We start from the raw sequence: 19,955 nt of genomic DNA, 5'->3' as shown, positions 1-19,955 counted from the left end.
GGGTTGTCTAATTCAGCTAACAAGCCTTATTATTTATTCATCAATGCAGTTAATGTAAACAAATGTAAGAACTGACATATAATTAAGATGTAAGTTAAACTATCTGCGAACGTTTTTGTAGTAAGATTTCGTTAATATAAAATCAGTTTTTAAATTGTAAAAAAATAATAAAAAAATAAAATAAATAAATGAAAAAAAAGAATTTGCACTGCTGAAAAGTGACTTTGTACTGCCCACACAGACCCATATTCATGGAACCCTGCAAAGTGTATTTGTGCACTGCAAAGTCCAGGCAAAGTACACTTTGCATGGTTCCATGAATCCGGGGTTGTCTCGGCAGTCCAAAGTCGCTTTTCAGCAGTGCAAAGTCACTTTGAACCAGACAAATATTCCATGAATCGGGCCCTATGAAATTTTTTGCACGTTTTAAAGTGACTCTCCACTAATGAAGAGTGACTTTGCACTGATGACAGTAAACCTGATTCATGGAACTGTGCAAAGTGTATTTTTGTACTGCAAAAATTAATTTGCACTGACTTTGCATGGACGCTGCACTGCAAAAATACACTTTACACAATTCCACGAATCAGGGTTAGCGTCGGCAGTGCAAAGTCACTTTTCAGCAGTGCAAAGTCACTTTGAACTGTGCAAAAAATTCCATGAATCGGGCCCTTAAGATAATAGAATCATAATTACACATGCATGGTAGTGGGCTTGCCTACTCACTTCTGCATTCCGCACAGCGTTTGGTGACACCTGTGTTTGTAACCGAGCAGAAACCGCCACATGCCTTCTCTAAGCAGAGAATCGGTCATTTCAGCTAAAAAGCGACACGTCGCAATGCCACCTAGTCTCCTTTCCTGGAGTTTTAGTTCCAGTTCAGAGCCACAAAGCAAAGCACTGTGAGTTTGCAAATTAGCTGAAAAGCTTGCATTTTTGCACCATCTGATCTTATTCAGTATGATTGCTATAGGGCAGCTCTGTTTTATGCATCCGCTGAAAACTGACAGACAGTTGCCAAGGAAGCATCAACCACTTACAGCGTTTCACCCTCACTAAACATCATGAGGGCGGTGTAGTTGGCATCCTTCTGAATGGAGCATTGGGACATGTTTACCAAATACCATCAATATATGGAATTTCTCAAGTTTAGTCTGCGCCAAATCTAGACAGAAATGTCATTGTTATCACATGCCACACTTAGATGGAATTCTCAAGCATAGTTTGCGCCAAATCTAGGCAGAAATTTGATTGTTGGCATGTGCCACACTTAGACGGAATTCTCAAGCTTAGCCCGCGTTGCATCTTGATAGAAATGTGATTGTTAGCAAATACCACACCTAGATGGAATCTCAGAAATGTGATTGTTAGCATAAGTGATTCTTAGCATGCACCACACTTAGAATTATGAACCTAGCTTGCGCGGCATCTAGATAGAAATGTGACTGTTAGCATGTACCGGACCTAGATGGAATCCCACAATTGCAAGGACAGCAATGCCAACTAAGCAACCAACTAACAATTCCATCCCTCTGCATACACCTCTCAAACCATAACCAAACACAACCACAAGCCTTAAACGCAGCAATCCGCACAAACTTCACAACAATGCAACAACAAAACAAACCACACATAGACTTGCACAACAGCACACGATGACTACGGACCATAAAACACCCCAAGCCCAGCCGACGGACCCACCGGGTTGAGGCTGCCAACAGCACATCACTGCTCTCTTGCACTTTTCCAGCTTATTCCCACTAACCCAAACCCTCTCCTCCCCTTTTTCAGAGCCGCCAGAGCGCCAGGGGACCACTTCGGTGGTGATAGTGCGCGGTACAAATGTCCTTTAACATTAACATTAACAATATCAGAGTGGCGTTAGACAAATGCAAGAAAAAACTATTCTAACTGTAATGTGAGGGTTGAAACAGATTGACCTTTGACCCCATGGCCTTTTGTCCTCAGAGAAGTATATCCCATCACTTTTACGTTCTTTTTTCAATTATCTTTAGTGAATCAGTTGCTTCTAAATCAAGGTGTGGCCCATGGTTTATAGTGACATTTTCGAATAACATTTGGTAGAAAGTCAAAATGTCGAAAATATAATGTCTAAAAAAAAAATGCCGAATTTCTTTTTTTGTTTGTTTTTTTGTTCGAAATGGGGGTTTCCCCACAACTCCCCTTTTTGTATTTTTTTTTAAACCTCGTTATACTCGCGAAAGCAAAACAAACATGTAAATAAAAAAATAAAGCATTCGAAAAACATTTTTTTCGACATATTTTTTTCGACATTTTTGTCATTCGACCAAATGTTTTCGACATTTTCACTGGATACCGTGGCCCATGATCCTGACAAGCGGGTGAAGACCCATGACATAAAGAGGTGAAACCGTCGATCAGTGGCTCCAATCATAGTGCACATATACCACAACATTTTTGTGTGGAGGCATTGCTTCCCGCACCCTACTACGAGGAGTCTGGGCTCCTGCCCTGGGACAGGGGAGTATCCAGGGACAACTCTGCACCAGAAGGAGAGTAGGAACTGACAGAGATGGGTCTGTAGATTGGAAGAGCCGGAGTGTAGATCCCGGGAGGTTGCAGGCAAAGGGGAATTGGAAACCCCATGACCTGGAGGGAGACCTTGGCGAAGTTCCAGTTCCATAACAGCGACACTACAATGGCCTTTGGAGGCGCCCCTGCGCCCCCAGCAGAGCTGGGCTCCAGAAGATCAGACATACAGACAATCCTGGAGGAGGTTAGGGTTATGAGGACGGACATGGGGCAAAATTGGCAGACCTATCGGCCAAGGTGACCACACTTGACGACAGAATGGACGGATTCGAGGCGAATCAAACATGGGGCTCTTGGAAATGCAGATGGAGGCCCGCTTTATGGAAATGGAGCACCGTGAAGAGAATCTACGTCTCAAGGTAGATGATATTGAAAACCGCGAGCGGATGAATAATCTTATGATTTGACATGATATAATATGATAAGGCATTTATAACGCGCCTATACACAAGTGTTTCAAGGTGCGACGAGGCAAGGGAGGGGGAACATAGGGAAGACAGAGACAATGATCCAACTAGGCCAGGTGTCATTCAGATCGCGCAAGTGCATGGGGAGGGGCAAGGGGGAAAGTGCGGGAAGGAGGCGGAGGGGACAGTGCAGTACAACGGATAAAAGAATAAATAACAATAAGTAAAAGTACAGCAAGCTGGTGGCAAATGCAAGGGTAAGTGCAGACATCAGGTGTCAAGTGCTGGAAGTGGGACTGTAGGGATACAGAAACAGTCCCCAAGTGCGGGTGTTGCCAGGAAGGCAGTGCATATGCAGATGTGCGGGGGAGTGGGCCTGGGCCCGAGCTCAGAGGATGGCCAGATAACCAGTGCAGTTACAGCCAGCGGAGTCAGCAGGGGAGAGGAGGAGAAAAAGCAGAAGCAAAGTGAAAGGGTTTGAGGTGCTTCCGGAACCGGAGATGATTCTCCTCAAGTTTCAGGGAGGCAGGGAGGCTGTTCCAGAGGGAGGCCCCAGCCGAAGAAAGAGATCTACCACCAACTCGAAGGATCTTCAGACTCGTGGAGGAGGAATGGGAGACCCCAGTAGGTTTGGAGAAGAAGGTACAAGACATAATAAGGATAGTCTTGGGCTCGGGTGATGGTGAAAAGGCCACAATAGACAGAGTTCACCGTGCTGGGGGTGGAGCCCGAGGATCAAGATCGGTCCTAGCACGTAAGCACTACTAGAGCGAGATGGTAAAGATCAAAGGCGAAGCGTTTGAGAGAAGTCAACTATGGTGACTCAAGGGTGACCATCTTCCAGGACCTTTCGGCCCATACGCTGTTGAGGCGGAAGAAATGTGGGGCCCTCACTAGATGGCTACAGGAGAAGTGTGTGAGGTACCGTTGGGGCTACCTCTTCTCGCAGATTTTTGAGAGAAGGGAGAAAGACACCACTTGGTGGAAGAAGAAGATATACAAATGGTCACAGATGATCTGGTGGGCAGTCAGGAGGGTCCGTCCACGGAGCAGGGCGGCCATGGAGGAGATCCCAATCGGAGGCCCGTGGCCGGAATTGACGCATGGAAAAGAGAAGGGTGAAAGGAAGTTGGAAATATCAAAAGTTGAATACCCCCCCCTCGCGGGACGCTGAGACATGAAGGGGATACCTGTATACTCACATTGAGCATGTACATCCTTTATGTGCCACCCTGTCCAGCACGGGGATCTGTTGTTTGATTGTGTTTTGCTCTTGTTTACCGCTTTTTTACGGCTACCATAGGGGGGACACGTTGAGTAGCCTGATTGTGATTTGAGTTGATGGAATGGGATACTGTTCCTGGTGGTGCTGCATGGTTGACGAGGGGGGACAAGGGAGTTGGGAGGTTTGGTTTGGTGTGGGGTTCAGTTCAGAGCCAGGGGGTTAAAATGACCGATATATAGGGGTCCAAGGTTAGGGACGAGTCCCTGTTGGTTCGACGACCATGCTCAGCACGGTGAGGGCATGGGGTTGGATGCCTCGGCTTACAGCAGGGATGAGGGGGGGGCGGAGGAGAGGGTGGGGGTTTGAGGGGTGGGGGACGAGGGGGGCGTAGACTGTGTATGCCATGGGATTAGTATACTGGAACGGCCTGGTTGGTTACGAGAGGCATAAAGGGGACTGGGTGAAGAGGGGAAATGGTTGATACGCTGAATGTTAAGGGCCCGACTTCTCAAAATACGAGATCCCTGACCACCAAGATGTTCTGCTTTTCCTACAAGAGACACGCTATTAACAGGGGGCAGAGTCGCTGATAAAAGGCAAAGAGATAGGTCGGAATTTTTGGGCCTCCCATGAATCCTCTAAGAAGGAGGGGGTTGGGATACTCCTGGGCAAATCGTTCCATCTGACGGAAATAGAGATCAAGAGGTGTTTCAGGGGGGAGATTTCTGGGAAGAAAAGGCACATGCGAAGGGATTCGGATCACACTCGCCACCCTTTATGCACCCAATGTGGGGCAGATCGAGTTTCTACATCAGATCTTCAGGGTGATGGATGAGTGGGCAGAGGGCGCCACAATGTTAGGTGGGTATTTCAATTTGATACTGGACCCCAAGCTGGACTGGTGGTCGGAAAAGGGGTCGGGCGAGGGGGGAGATAAGGGACAACCTAGCCCTGTGAGACCTTTGTTGGACCACTTCTGGGTGGATGTGTGGTGTAGATCTTGGCCCGGGGTCGGGGGTTATACCTTGTTCTCAACTCTGCATCAATCGTACACGATAGTTGACCTCCTGCTGACATCGACGGAGGGGCAAGCGGAGTGCCAAGGGTTGAGGCCATCACTTGGTCAGACCACACGCTTGTAGTAGTGGATTGGTGATTAATGAAGCCCTTGCAGAGCTATAGATGGCGGTGTAACAACACTCTCTTGAGAGATCAAGTGTTCAGGGAGATTATGAGGGAGGAGATACAGGTCTATTTCGAAATTAATGATAATGGGGAGACGGGCATGACGACAGTGTGGGAAGCTGCCAAGGCCACTTTTCGGGGCCTGCTCATTGTGGGGGGCTCTTGTAGGAAATGTGGAAGGGCATTGATCGAAGGTAAGCTCCGAGAGGAACTGAGAACTATGTGGTTACAGCTGAATCAGGGTGGTAAAGACAGGGAGGCCCTTCTGGGGAAAATGAGACAAGAAACAGGCACTTCACTTGGTCCTGATTGGGGAGGTCATCAAGAAGATGAGATACACCCGACAGAGGTACTATGAAAGGGGCAACGCAGCGGGCACCCTCCTCGCAAATAGGACAAAAGGGTGTAGGGTTGATAGGAGGATAGTACGTATCTGAGACACAGGGGGCCAGATGAGGACAGGCGGGTGGATATAACGGAACGCTATGCACATTTTATAAGGAGTTGTACGCTAGGCAGGAGAGGCAGTTGGTGGAGGACATACAGCAGTACTTCGCCGGGCAAAACCTGCCCAAACTTACAGGGACAGAGAGGGATGCCTTGGAAGGGGATATAACAGGGGACGAGGTCCTGGAAGTCATTAAAAGGTTGAAGACAGGGAATGCCCCGGGAGGAGACGGCTTCACAGCCGATTTCTATAAACAATACCAAACTCTGCTAGCAAAGCCACTGGCTAAGCTGTTTAATCTAATAGTGGGGCTGGACACAATACCACTGACATTTCTTCAGGCCCTGATTGCGGTTATACCAAAATCGGGGAAAGACCCTGCAGAATGTGCCTCATACAGGGCCATCAATATGTGGGTGCAAAGGTTTTTTCTAGGATCCTAGCAAAGCGTTTGGAGACATGTTTTCTTCGATTGATTCACCCGGTTCAGGTGGGGTTTGTGTGAAACAGGCAGGGAGCGGACAGTATGAGGAAAACCCTTCACGTGCTCTGCGTTCAGGCAGTCCGGGAGGAGGGATCGCTCTTGCTAACCCTGGACGCTGAGAAGGCGTTCGACTGGTGAGCTGGGCGATCATGGGGGAGGTTTTTCGTCACTGGGAATGGGCCAGAGATGGATGGGTTGGATATCGGCCTTGTACTCAAAACCCACGGCTAAAGTTGTGGTCAATGGGAACGAATCCAGGGCCCTTTACACCAGGGATGGGCACACGGCAGGGATGCCCCCTGTACCCGCTCATATATGCACTAGTGATGGAACCGTGGGTGGCATCGATCCCGGACAACAAGTAGATTAGAGGTGTCATGTTGGGTGGGAAGCATTGTAAGATTAGCCTATTTGCGGACGAGTCACTACTCTATATTTCAAGGCCATCCCAATCGGTCCCCCATGTGCTGCATAGTCTAGAAAGTTATGGGAAGCTGTCAGGCTTCAAGGTTAACCTGGGGAAATCTGTGGCGTTTATAGCAGGAGGGCTGTCAGACAGAGAGAAAGAGTTGGTGACGGGGCTTCCTTTTAAGGTACAGAGGGAAATGTTTTGCTACTTGGGGATTCAGGTGACACGATGCCCGAGGGATCTTAGGAGAGAGCTGACAGACTTCGAAAGGTTCCTGATCACACAGAAGGGGTCCAAGGGACTGATAGCTAGACTCTATAGAATGCTTCTCCTGGCAGCTCCAATGGAACCCCCCCTGCAAGAGTGCGGCGGGGACAGGATCTGAGCAGAGATATCGGGGACACAATGTGGGCCTGCATGTGTAGACAGGCTAACCGCTCCACTACATCGCTTCAATATAGACATCAAGCCCTGAAACTACTGCCTAGGTGGCACTACCCCCCAGTGAGGATAGCCCGGATGAGGGAGGGATATGACCCCTACTGCTGGAGGTGTCACTGTGAAAAGGGGGATTATATACACATGTGGTGGAAGTGCCCCAGGGCGCCGGCATACTGGAGAGAGGTCCCGACCTGGATAAAGGGGGTGGATGGAATCCAGAGGGACCTCTCCCCGTGGCCCATTCTCTTTGGTGTCAATATGGAAGGGGAGCCTGAGGACGAACTGGGCCACACGTTTCATGTTATGTTGGTGGCAGCGAGGAGCTGCCTGGGCCAAAAGTGGAAAAGTCCAGGAATGCCAAGGGAAAAGGAGTGGACCTCCAAAATCTGTGCGCTATACAATATGAAATACCTTACCCACCACTTAGATGAGTCCAGATCCAACATTGAGGGAATTTGGCTACTCTTCTCTGAGAAATATGGTTGGTTGGCCTAGGAAGGCAGGGAGATAGCTGGTAGATGGACTGAACAATTAATGTTTTTGTCATGAAGAATATGCCTGATGGGCTTGTCGTCTAAGTCAGGCATATTCTAAGTCTAAGTCTAAGTCATCGTCTAAGCCTATGCACCCAGCATTCTAGCGTACCCAGGGGGAATACCCTGATTTGGAGAAGAGATGTTAACATGTGTCCAACGTCTGGTGGAGTTAACGTGGACAGATCCATGGCTGGGGGGCAGGGAGGGGCGCCTTATTGTTGGGGTTAATGAGCAATGCATAATTGCAATGTTGTGTTGTTATAACCAAAATGCCAATAAAATTTGATTTTCAAAAATAAAATCAAACTTTGCACTCAAGGTGCCTGCTAGGTTTTTTCCAATGCAGCCTTCTGAGAATTAATGACTTAATTGGAGCTGAAAACAGGCTACTGCAGTAATAAACATGTCTTAACCAGGTCTGCCTTCAGCCACACTATTTATAAGCCCTATGCATGTCCTTTTGAAAACAGTTTTGGCTTGTGTATAAGTATTAGGCATTTCACCAGGTGATCACACCATTTTGCAGTTCATACCACTACGGCAGTGCCTGGCAAATTCCTATCCCATGCCTACACAAAAGCCCAAACTTTTGGCATTGCCAAAGCTTGTTTAAATTATTAGCAAGGCATTATGAATATTTCGGCATACGCTTGGAGATGCGGTTCTCGAAGGGCTGTGCGAGATCACATGACTCCTTCAGGACACACAGTGTGGCTGCATCTAATATGGCCGCTCCCCCCACTCCCTGCTGGCACAGGGGTGCTTTTGCTCTTACCCCCACTGAATGAAGCGAATATGGCCCGCATCTGCCGAGTCCATGTGCAGCCGCTTCCAGCGCCACAATCGCCCACTTCAGTGAAAATAATGAACAGCAGACCCATAGACTCTTGGATGGAACACAGCCTTGTTATTTAGGAAATATAAATGGAATAATTCAAGATGCCCGTCTTGAATTGATTCGCATCATGCGGGGAACTCACTTGACCCCACGGTAGCAAGCCGCTGCCGGAGACTAGGAGAGAATGTGCAGCGTGTTTAGAAAACCGCATAGGGCGACTTCAGCATGTTTCATTGATGGCGATTTTTTTAATTTGCCCATTCCATTATCTTTTACAGTTTTGAAGTATGCTTCGCTGCCCATATAGCCTTGGGTTCAGCGTGCTCTATAAATAAACAAACAAACAAACAAACAAATCATTTAGTCCCAGTCCACTAGCCCATTACCCTGAAGACATTACAAGGGAACAGCGTTCCTAACCAAAGCAGGTTTGGCAAACCTAAGACCATTACAATCCAACAATGAAGACATTTACTTATTCCTCTTGCCCCTTCCCCTGCACTTGTGCGATCTGAATGACACCTGGCCTAGTAGGGTCGCTGTCTCTCTCCTCCCTCTGGTCCCCTCCTTTGCCGCATCGCGCCTTGAAACACTTGTGTATAGGCGCGTTATAAATGCCATATCATATCATATCAAAGAAGAGAAAAGGAAAGCAACCAAGGGTCACCTGTTGGACATTATCATAGTTAATCAATTCCATTTTGTAATTCAGAAGCAGCCTATTAAAAAAATTGATGCTTTCCCCCATGTACCATCTGTCTATTATGACAAGGGGTTTCGCTCCATACTAAATAAAATACTTCTTCGCATAACTTTTCGCCCCCCTTCATTTTCCTGGCTGATTACCAGTGCCTTTAAAACTTAATTCTAAACACAATGTTGCAAGTAATTGCTCTCTGTTTTAGTCTGCCCATCCCCTTATTATCAAGAGCCTTACATGCTGTGCCATTTCTCCCTCTGTTAAAAGCGTCTGCCTCTCCTTTCTTCGTTTTGAATCGTTGTAACATCCTATCCAGTAGCACAACTCCTCCATATGTGGCCTGCTACGCCATCTGCCCTGTTTAAGGCCTCACCTGTTCCTAGAATTCCCTTCCAAAAGGTTATCCAGCAATCCCATTTCATGACTAGCAAACCTCCCTCCCGAGGCCCCGTTCCCAGATGCTCTGCCCACTCTTCTTTCCACTTGATAGTTCTCCTTCAAGAAGAACATGAGTACCTGGTCCACGTCTGTGCACGGCCTACGCTCCCGCCTCTCAGTGGTTTAGCAGGAACAGCAGATCAGCCTCGCCATGTCCTTCTCACTACTTCTGAAGTCTCCAGGCGCTGCTTTGTGCTTGGCAAGTGGAGCAGCTAATATTCCATATTGTGGATCCTAAAACATAATTATTTTTCCTCAGTATGGTGTCTGAAATCTTTGTCTCTGCAGTTTTTTGTGGACTACAAGTCCCATCAGCCCTAGCCAGAATAGTCAATGGTGATGGATCATAGGACAGAAACAGAAAGAACCCCTATTTAATTCTTGGTTGCTTCCAAATGCCTCCCTCCTTCCACACGTGTAGAATCTTCAAGAATGGAATTCAGTTTGTCCTCGTTGACCTCTAGATGGCTGACACAAAGAGTTCTGCTTTACCTCAAGACAGCACCACTTAACGGAAAAGCAAACAAACGTCAGAGCTTGCTTGGCATGAATTGTGATTCTGGCAATAACAATGTATTTATCGCTGAATTACAGAGAACCGCTCTACGCTATATGTCAATATTAGACATTTCATCGGAAGAGGTACCAAACATTCCCAACATCAAAGTAATCGTAAAAAATAAATCTAAGAATTGGGATAAAGTTTGTAACATCGAAAAACATTCTAGTATGTGGAGATATATTGAATATACAAGTAAAAGTTTTACAGCAAATACGCCGCAAACGTATCTTACAAAACTCTGCTAGATGGCTGACACAAAGAGTTCTGCTTTACCAGAAGACAGCACCGCTTAACAGAAATTCAAGCAAACGTCAGAGCTTGCTTGGCATGAAATGTGATTCAGGCAATAACAATGTATTTATTGCTGAATTACAGAGATCCGCTCTACGCTATATGTCAATATTAGACATTTCATCTGAAGAGGTACCTAACATTCCCAACATCGAAGTAATCGTAAAAATTGAATCTAAGAATTGGGACAAAGTTTGTAACATCGAAAAACACTCTATTATGAGGAGATATATTCAATATTCACGTCAAAGTTTTACAGCAAATACACTGCAAACTTATCTTACAAAAACTCTGCTCAATTGAACTTAAGCGTTTTGTTTTATATTTGCGCTTAAATCTCCTCCAAACAAGAGAAGATGTTGGAGCATGGGTGAAAGTTCCATTGGAGGATCGACTTTGTCGCCTGTGTGGAACAAAATATTGAGACAAGCCCCCACATACTAGCCTCCTGCCCTACACGAAAACACTATTATGTGAAGGATTATGGTCATTTTGTTAGGCACCTTGATCAGATTGAATCTATTCTCGCGCCCAGAAACACTTGTGTACAGGCGCGTTATAAATGCTGTATCGTATGGAAAGAAGCTCTACAGCTGTTTGACATCTGCCGGAATCACGTTTAGTTTCGATGAATGTTTTATTAATCATTTTACATGCTGGCCCATATATGTTTTTTATTCTTTTAATCTTAGGAACCCGCAATTTTGACTGTGTTTTGATAAGTATGGGAAAGGCTAACTCTCTCCCTACCTGAAATCGCTTTCGCTAGTTGGTGGTGGTGTGCCGTCTATCTAGAAAAGGGATAGAGGCGAAAAGCTAACGCTAACTATTCAGACACATACATAGGGCCCAATTCATGGAATATTTGCCCAGTTCAAAATGACTTTGCACTGCTGAAAAGTGACTTTGTACTGCTGGCTGTCGACGCAAACCCTGATCCATGGAACCGTGCAAAGTGTATTTTTGCTGTGCAAAGTCCGGACAAAGTAATTTTGTACTGCAAAAATGACTATGCGCTGACTTTGCCCGGACTTTGCACTGCAAAAATACACTTTGTACGGTTCCATGAATCGGGGTTTGTGTCGGCAGTGCAAAGTCACTTTTCAGCAGTGCAAAGTCACTTTGAACCAGGCAAATATTCCATGAATCAGGCACAGCAAACCAAATGACAATACTCCCCCAGTATTTCACCAAATTCTTCTTTTAATGGGTTAATTTACTTATAATAAATAAAGCCTGTATAGTTCAATGCCAGACCATCCAGAATAATGCGGTGAGAGTCATCAGAAGGAAAACTAGGAGGGACCACATCACCGGAGATAGGAAGTCGATCCATTGGCTAGCCGTGGATGACCGTATTGCCTTCAAAGCAGTTTCAATTGTACACTACTGTCTCTATGGCTCCGCTCCAGCATACTTGAAAGAGCAAATAACCTCATATGAACCAGGTCGGTGTCTGAGATCTAAAGCTCAAGGATTGGTGAAAACCATACGCGTCAAGAAAGCAAATGGATTAGGACGATCTTTCCCAGCCAAAGCAGCATCAAAGTGGAAAGAACTTCCGTCCTCACCAAGATTAGAATCCAACTTCTTGACTTTGAAGAAGAAACTGAAAACACTGCTCTTCAGATAAAAGTCTAGTCTGCCCAACCATGTATGGTTGTCTGTTGTCTCTATGTCCGCCCCCGATGCATGCAGGCTCCGGCGCACTATAAATAAATAAATGAATAAATAAATAAATAAAAAATACTATTTGAACAGATGAGTCGGGAGTAATTCAAGTAGGAAATAATTCCCACCTGTTCTACTCTCTGGCACATGCAGAGGGAGTCTTTAAAACGTTTTTTTGTGATGATGACATTGCCCAGGTATTTATATATTCTGCATAACACCCAGGTTAGGATCCTGGACTGTGAATTTGAACTTATCAAAACAGCTTTGCTTTGCTGAAACTGTTGTTGTGGGAGTCTAAGCCAAGAATAGCTCTGCTATCTCTGTTTGGTTCAGTGTGGAGTGGGGGAATCAGCCTCCCGGATCTCAGAAAAATACTAATGGGCTTCATAGTTGGTGCTAGTAAATGGGTGGCTACATGCAGATAGGAGCAGCCCACACATTGGGTTGGAGTGAGCCAGTATGGTTCCCAAAGACCCATTACAGACGCTGCATGGAGGAATGACTAAGAGTGGATTGCCCTCTATCTGGCAGCAAGTAGTGAGAGTATGGGACAGAGCTAGGAAAGGAGTGAGGTGGGGGGAGAAGTAACATTGCAGGTCCCGTTATGGCACAACCGTGATAGGCCGGAATTGGTGAAGCTGACATTCTCATCTCAATGGCATGGAAAAGGCATAAGAATGCTCCCAGATGTGATACTGGGCAACCGTCTAAAGTCCTTCCAAGAACGAAGGGAGATCTCGTAATTGGCAAGGCACGATTTTTTACTTGTGCATCTGATTTTGGCACACCATGTCCTTACAATTCTGTGGAACTTATGATTGCCCAGTGCAATCACAGCTAGAGGCCAATACAGCCACTGAGGTTGTGGTGGGGAAGGCCATCTTGACCCTGTATCAGGTGCTCTGTAGTTTTACCAAGCGCCACCTGACTTGTGTCTAAAATATATGGGAAGTGGGTGTAGGCCCTTTGGAGGCAGAAGAGTGGCAGGTAGCCCTTATGGCACCATGTGAAAAAGTGATACCGCCTAGATGCCGACTGATTCAATTAGAAACTCTGTATCAGACATACTATAGTAGGGAGGCATTGTTCGGCGGGGCCCGTAGTGGGGACCCTGACTGTCTGCGCTGTTGCATGGAATTGGAGTCATTCTAACACACTATATAGGCATGTGTGAAAATCCAGGAGTACTGGCAGAAGGTTGTGCGGCGGGTATCAGAGGCTGTGCCACTGCCGATCCCGCTGGAACCCAAGCTACTCTCAACTCTTACTGGAAGTCTGAGTGGACACAGCCGTTTCGCGATATGACAAATTGTTTATTGCAAACACCTTGATAATAGAAAAAAGGATTATTGCCATGTTATGGGGGGTGATAGACAGCCCAAAATTATCCAAATGAGTGTTGGACATGGACTGTTCTAGGGCAATGGAGGAAAGAGTATATAAAGCAAGGGGGTGACCTGACAAATTTGCGAAGATTTGGAACAAATGGGCTGCGGCCCTGTACATTTTATGTGCTGCCGTAGCGATGGCCTGCTTTTCTGTTGTCACGAGTAGTGTTGTGTATCACCTACAACTCCTTATTGGTTTTTCTTGGGACATTTGCAGTGTTGCCTTGAGCATCTTGAACATGCTGAGAAGTGCTGTCCTCTTATGTTGGTTTGTTTTGAAAATGAATACAAATTGTTTTTTAAAAAGTTTTTTTGTATTGTCACTTGGGTAGCTGTGTACACTACGTGCTCGCGCACACACAATTTACGGAATGTAGATGGGGCCATCATCCCTTGGGCCTTCATAGTGACCTAATCACACATTACATGTCTAAATAGTTAGAGTTAGCTTTTCGCCTCTATCCCTTTTCTAGATAGACGGCACACCACCACCAACTAGCGAAAGCGATTTCAGGTAGGGAGAGTTAGTCTTTCCGAAGGGAGACACAGCCAGTGATAGGCGTTTGGAAGCAACCAAGAATCAAATAGGGGTTCTTTCTCATTTTGTGTCATATACATTGAGCATTGGTTGGAACCAGTTGGCTCTTCTTTGGCCTCAATTTGTGTTTTTGATGGATCATAGGAGTCATAGTCCAAACGATCCGAAGAGCCGCGGGTTGCAGATGGCGACTGGCCATCTCTGTTCCACTTCCACTGCATTCCATAGAGCTCCTTTTTACTGAGTGTGCCTAAGCCATCATCAGCTGCCCATGGTTACTTTTCATACTCTCTGCACATTTTGTCTATTTCACTCACCCAACTTTTCGTCATATCTCAACCAATTAATTCTTAGTCATTTTATCCCCAAATTAAGCTTGAGAACTCTACCTGTGGCAGCATCTGCAATGGCAAGTGGGGACAAGGCATACACAAGAGTATGTAACCTGAGCCAGGTTGGACCAGTGAATGCCTTCTTTAAGTAGTGTCCCTCCACCTGGATGTAAATGGACAGTCCCATGAAAACCAATGTCCTGACCGAGACTTCAGACAATCAACATTTGAATGCATTGTAGTCTTTGCTTTCACACACATATGCATAAGGATTGTGCAAGGCAACAATTCAATTAGGTACAGAATAAACCGATGTATACTAATTGACCTTTTCACAATTGACCTCGGGAGAATTGACCTCTGGAGAATTGACCTAATTTAAAAGGTCAATTAGGACATATATGCGGGGCACCCACCACCCAATTCAAAATCCCCCGCGACCCCCCACCCAATCCCCTCATATTATTTCTATTCCAAAACCAACCCAATACATATATAAAATAACTCAAATTATATAAATGTCAATTGTGCAGAAGGTCAATTAGGACCACTATAATTGGGTCAATTAGGACAAAAGGTCAATTGTAAAAGGTCAATTTGGGTAATACCGAATAAACACTGAGACCCTCATTTCTGTAGATGTAAGCGGTCTTTAGAGGCCCTATTCCACATATCTACTTAACGAACTTGGTCCATAGTCTGATGTCTGACCGCAAATCCCACAATGACGTCTGTCCTTTTCTAGCTCTGACGCCACCCCTACTCCTCTCAGCACCCATCCACTTGCCTGACCGCACGGGTTGCTTCTCTACCAGAGCCTGGCCAGCTCTGCTAAACCTTCTTGGACAAATGCACACACGCATCATAATCGTACTCTATGACCTCCAACACTCTGGACTTCGGTCTGCCGAGGGCATTCCCACTCACACTGCATTGAAACTATAATAATGGTAATATTGGTGCTATAAAAATGACAAGTACACCACAAGACAAGTTCTATCTGAGGTCTGGTGTACAGCGGTCTGCGCTAGTCACGAGATCGGAAAATCAATGAGTTTGAAAAAACTGCAATCATAATTAACAGATTTGGGTGTTCTTGTTGGTAGTGCCGGTGCCCCAAGCTCTTACCCTCTGCAGGACCCTCTTCCCGGCACCAAAATGTTTAGGGGTTCTTGTGGCAGCAGAAAGCAGCACAGAGGAGCCTGCAGCTTATTGGCTATGCACAGATTGGGTTATACCATATATCCTCCAAGCCACCTCTCGATTGTCTCAACAGTGCGACCATGCAGCCCGCCGATTCCCCGGAGAACCTGAATCCCCCAAGTGAGTGACAACTAAGAGAGTGAACCCTAAATTGCAGGAGCCTCTTGTTGCCTCTGTCCTAGAGGCCGAGGCAAGCTCCAATCTGGTGCAGATCAATGAGGGGTTGGAGGGTCTGGGACTAGAACTTTCTGTCCCCTACAGGAATATTCCGAGAACCATGAGGCCTAGGACTGCATCACCCTCCATCTCAGTCCACGTTGCACACTCTCTATAAGCCTCACTTCGAATACGCAGCAAGGAGGACATCTCCTGTGAAACGGTTCCATGCTTCCAGATACATGCTTATATTGCATTGCGTCCACAACTCGGACGAATACACATCTGCGCCCTCACCACTGGGTACCAGAGCCAGGCGTGACACAGTACACAGTCGTTTTACATACATTTCATCGATGTGTTACTCGTTCCATTCATACACCTTATGCATGCTGCTCCATGACAAATGGCACCGTTCAAGCTCACAGCTAGCTAAGCTGCATAGAGCCGGGCAGAATCCTAGAATGCAAATGCATCAATACAATACTAACATGGACGTGTTGCAAAAAAAGCACCTGAGAGGAGTAGAGCAATGGCTGCCATGTTTCTACAGGGGAAATTCTTTTGGTATTAAGGGTCGTTTTGGGGCATAAAGAATGAATAATTAACTAGGAGCCATCCATCACTTTGAGTCTTTCACGAATTTCACAAGTCCTCTCAAGACTGGATAATACCAACAACCTTCACCTAGTTCTCCAGGAATACCTGCTGACTGGCTACAAAGAGTACACAGCTCAGCAGCCTGACTCCCACTAAGACTGGTAAAATGGGGACACATTGACCCGTCCCTCAAAAAACACCACTGGGTCCAGGTCAAATGCAGAATCCACTTCAAAACACTGAACATTGCCCACTGGCATAAAGTAATTAAAACGACCCATTATACCAAAAGAATGAATAATCAACTAGGAGCCATCTATCACATTGTGTCTTTCATGAATTTCACAAGTACTCTCAAGACTGGATAATGCCAACAGCCTTCACCTAGTCCTCCAGGAATCAGTGATGTAATTTCACCAAAATGCAAGGGGATAGCGGCAGTGATATCAAATGACTCTTGACCTCTGGTGACTTCACAGGAAGTAATGTCATTTAATCCAACCCCGAAGTGACATCACAAGAAGCGATGGAACATGACCTTTCACCCATTGACAAAATAGGCAGTGGCATCACATAGCATTGTTCCTAAGTAAACTATGACAAATATAGTTATGATTTCACTGTAATGTGATAAACATTTCATTCAAGAATGGATCCCCATATGTATCGCTAATATCAGTGTGTATAACCCCATATTACCAAATTGCTGTGAATGCAAGCAGATCTCCAAGGCCAAATGATAATGATGTGTTATCATATAGCACTTACGCTTAAGCGCTTTATGTAGAACACATATACATACAATATCACCCAACCTGTATTGGTAGTCTTTTAGTAACCTCCGAAGGATGAAAGGCTGAGTTTGCCTTGCCGGTATTCGAACCTGTAGATTACACACACATCGCAGCAGCGAGTGCTCAACTCATTGAGCTATCTTACCGGCTATAGCTATCTTACCGACTACAGTAAAATGAGCAATTACATGTCTGAATGTTCTCAAAGTCAGAAAGCAAATTACACTCTTTAGGGGATACCATTAAACTGGTAACTGAGATCTAACAGCAGGCCAGTTCATCTGCAGGTCTGGTGCAAAGTTGGCCAAATGTGAAGCCTGGATGGATCTACTTTTCAGGCTTCACAGGTTGGCAAAATACATACCATTGGGAGGGTTCATAACTGTGTATTAAACAATTTAGAGTAGCGCAGTGAAAGCAGCTTACTCACATGGCATCCCGTACTCGGGGTACTCATTACCTCATGCATTTATATATTTAATTTATTTTTATTTTTATTTTTTATTTATTGAGCATTTCTTAGGCGCCTATATAACAAAACAGTGTTTAAAGGCACCACAAGGCAAAGTGGGGAGGGAGCAGGGGGGTAAATAACAATGGCAAACCAGAAAATATAGAATTGTGGTCCTTCTAGGCCTTGTGACATTCAGACGTGCAAGCGCAGTGCAGAGAAGTGCTGCGGATAGGGAAGGGAGGGGTGGAGGGCGGAGAAAGGTATGAACAAGTGCTGGTGGGTAGCCCGGGAGGGAAGTTCCACTGGGAGCCAAGGGAGGAGGCCAGTGGCTAAGTGGTAGGGTGGAGGAATCCCAAGGGTGGAATGCACAGCTGCCAGGCAGGGGGGCCTCAAGGCCATTGCGGGGGGGGGCTTCGGTCGACTGGGTATACATGCAAACAAACATCCTGAACAGCATGCCATGGAGATAGGAAAGATAGACACATTACAACAAAGTATTAATTGTGGCACAATGAAATCAAGGGCCACTTTATGTGCTATGGCCAAACATTTCTACACTGGTCACAAGCTTTTAGGCAAAAGGATTTTGTCAAGTGACCGAGGAAACCGAGATGGAGTGTCTTGTGATGATCGTAACAGGGACAACGGCAGAACAAAACATGCTATAAGAACATCTTGCGAAAAGCAAAATACATAGTCCAAAATGGATGTTTATTCTACTCTAAATGTGGGATGTTTATTCTACTCTAAATGTGCTAGGGCATTTTTGTCTGCATTGTGAATTTGAGGTGTTAACGAACAGACTAAATCAGTAACCCACCCCATGAAGTGTGCCTAATGAGTCCAGAAAATATTGTATAGAATTTCAGAAATAAAATGATTTGTTATTTCTGTACTTTCTCATTTAGGGCCACAGCTGAAAGTGTTAAACTTGTGGAACCCCCCTGTTTTTTTTTAAGAGGCCTGAACAAGAAAGCCACCCACTCCAGAAACAAAGAGCCAGGTGGTGCTGGCCACAGTCCAGGACCTTCAATTTAAAAAAAGAAAATGTTTTTCTTAATTTCTTTTTTTAGGGGTAGCAAGGCAGACTATAGGGGTGGCCAGGGAGACACCGGGGTTTGCATGTGCGACACCCAAATTACATCCCTGCTGGGAACACATTGCCCTGTCCCTCAGAAAACATTAGTGGTTCCCGGTGAAATGCAGAATGCACTTCAAAACAGTGACCATTGGCCACTGTGCCTTACATTCGGGGCCCAGAAACACCACTAAGAGGCTCATCTCATATGCGCCTCTTCGAATGATTTGATGCAGCAACACAGCTCTGGTAACAGTCTCACAATTCACCTGTAAACTCCAAGGAGGATGCTCCTTCTCTGTCCTAACTCCATACCTTAGAAGACCACATGACCTACATTCAATCCCTTAAAACGTGGCTGTTCACCCAGCCACAATACAAAAAACAGCACTGATGCACATGCTCCGTAAGCCGAACGAAATTCGGTCAGTTCCACACCCACACTGCACGTCGAACTCGACACTCCAAGACCTCCCCTTGAGCACAACAAAGGGGTCCCTGGGAGTCTCTCTACCAGAACAAACACAGCCCATTGACCTGTTCTTGGGTGGATGGCCCCTTGGAGAGTCTCAACCAAGTCTTTAGCTCACTGTCCCTTTCACAGGGGAGAAATATCCCTGCATATCAGTCTTTGTCCTGCCCAGGGACAGCCACGCACCAAAATGCTCGGTAATTCTTATCTGAAAAAGTGTACCAACAGCAGCCTCAGACTAGTCAGGGCTCATCAGTGAGGTGGAGCTGTGCCTCTGTAACAACAGTGAGCAAGGGGTCCACGTCTGGATTCCCTTGGTAACTTAGGGTGAGATCCAAAGTTACTTAATATGCAAAACAAAGGGGGGTCTGAGAGTCTCTCTACCAGCACGAACACAGCCCATTGACCTGTTTTTGGGTGGATGGCCCCTGGGAGAGTCTCAACCAAGTCTTTAGCTCACTGTCCTTTGAGCACAGTGGTGCAGACGCGCGTGCTCCCAAGGCCTTAGGAAATCAGGTTTGTTTTGCCGCCATACAGACACAAGGCATCAGTACCAATTGTTGCAATCGGTTCAGTCTCATCCATGCAGGATGCTACAACTCATCTGCTGCCAACCACATATTCACCCAACTTCTTTCAGACCACCCAATCTCCCAGCACCACTTGTCTGCCACTTTGGCTTGCCATATAACCACCTCTTTGCGTAACCTGCACAACAACTTGAGCCG

General features: G+C 45.9%; 1 protein-coding gene across 4 annotated transcripts in view; it reads left to right on the top strand.

Moving 5' to 3' along the window:
- Positions 1-19,955, top strand: part of ADGRG6 (adhesion G protein-coupled receptor G6) — a 606,009-nt gene that overhangs the window by 357,386 nt on the left and 228,668 nt on the right. The gene's annotated exons all lie outside the window — the stretch shown is intronic.

This window comes from Ambystoma mexicanum, chromosome 4p, assembly GCF_040938575.1.
Source record: "Ambystoma mexicanum isolate Mex_15411 chromosome 4p, UKY_AmexF1_1, whole genome shotgun sequence".
Classification (NCBI taxonomy): Eukaryota; Metazoa; Chordata; class Amphibia; order Caudata; family Ambystomatidae; genus Ambystoma; species Ambystoma mexicanum.
Note: the sequence above shows the minus strand (reverse complement) of the source record. Positions and strands in the feature narration are given on the sequence as shown.